We start from the raw sequence: 1,501 nt of genomic DNA, 5'->3' as shown, positions 1-1,501 counted from the left end.
TGGTGTGAAGTGGTACCTCATTGTGGTTTTGATTTGCATTTCTCTAATAATGAGTGATGTTGAGCATCTTTTCATGTGTTTGTTAGCCATCCATATGTCTTCTTTGGAGATATGTCTATTTAGTTCTTTGGCCCATTTTTTGATTGGGTCGTTTATTTTTCTGGAATTGAGCTGCATAAGTTGCTTGTATATTTTTGAGATTAGTTGTTTGTCAGTTGCTTCATTTGCTATTATTTTCTCCCATTCAGAAGGCTGTCTTTTCACCTTGCTTATATTTTCGTCTGTTGTGCAGAAGCTTTTAATTTTAATTAGATCCCATTTGTTTATTTTTGCTTTTATTTCCAGAATTCTGGGAGGTGGATCATAGAGGATCCTGCTGTGATTTATGTCGGAGAGTGTTTTGCCTAAAAATATGGAATGCTTCACTAATTTGCGTGTCATCCTTGCGCAGGGGCCATGCTGATCTTCTCTGTATCATTCCAATTTTAGTATGTGTGCTGCCGAAGCGAGCACAATACATTTACAATTAAAGTAATTGTTGATACGTATGATTCAATTACCATTTAGTTTATTGTTTTGAGTTTGTTTCTGTAGCTCTTATCCTTCCCATGAGTTTCCTACATAAAGAAGTCCGTTTAACATTTTCATTACAAAGCTGATGTAGTGATGCTGAATTTTCTTCACGTTTGCTTATCTCTTTACATTTGTAATGTTTTGATTTCTCCGTGGAATCTGAATGTGATTTTTGCTGGGTAGAGTTATCTTGTTTGTAGATTTCTTTCCTTTCACCACTTTGAATATATCCTGATACTCCCTTCTGGCCTACAGAGTTTCTGCTGAAAGATCAGCTGTTAACCTTATGGCGATCCCCTCGTACATCATGTGTTGCTTGACCCTTGCTTCTTTTAATATTTTTGTCTTTGTGTTTAAGTTGTTGGTTTGATTAATATGTGTCTTGGCATATTTCTCCTTGGGTTTATTCAAGGAGATATGTATATACCTCTTTAGGCTTCACGGGCTTTGGTGACTATTTTCCTTTCAATGTTAGTGAAGTTTTGACTATAATTTTCTCAAATATTTGATCACATCCTTTCTTTTCTTCTTCTTCTGGGGCTTCTATAATTCAAGAAGAGTTCCTCTTAATAGGTTACAATGCTGTGTTCAGTCTCATACACTTTTACTTTATAGCAAACTCCCACAGGAAGTGTTTTGGCAGTGATCCCACATATATAGAGGTATATACACTCTCTGCCATAGTCACAGCAGGGACACGGTAGGGAACATCAAGATCCGAATGATCCAGAATCTTCATAACTGCTTCTGCCTCTTTGAAATCAGTCAGATTCATGATCTGATGTCCCTCATCACCACATCCTTCTAGGTTTCCAAAATATTAATTATAGTGCGACTTTTTGGCAAGTCTTTTCTAAGCACATGACATTTAGATTTCTCAGCCCTCCTGACCTCTCGCTCAGGCTTTTCCATCTTCAAAATTATGTTG

General features: G+C 36.8%; 1 non-coding gene across 1 annotated transcript; it reads right to left on the bottom strand.

Annotated features, from left to right (window-relative positions):
- Window positions 1-406: 406 nt before the first annotated feature.
- Window positions 407-513, bottom strand: LOC128052928 (U6 spliceosomal RNA). Its single transcript, XR_008199879.1, has one exon. It is a non-coding gene; the product is annotated as a U6 spliceosomal RNA (small nuclear RNA).
- Window positions 514-1,501: the final 988 nt, after the last annotated feature.

This window comes from Budorcas taxicolor, chromosome 8, assembly GCF_023091745.1.
Source record: "Budorcas taxicolor isolate Tak-1 chromosome 8, Takin1.1, whole genome shotgun sequence".
NCBI classification, from domain to species: domain Eukaryota; kingdom Metazoa; phylum Chordata; class Mammalia; order Artiodactyla; family Bovidae; genus Budorcas; species Budorcas taxicolor.
This window is presented reverse-complemented; position numbering and strand designations above follow the sequence as displayed.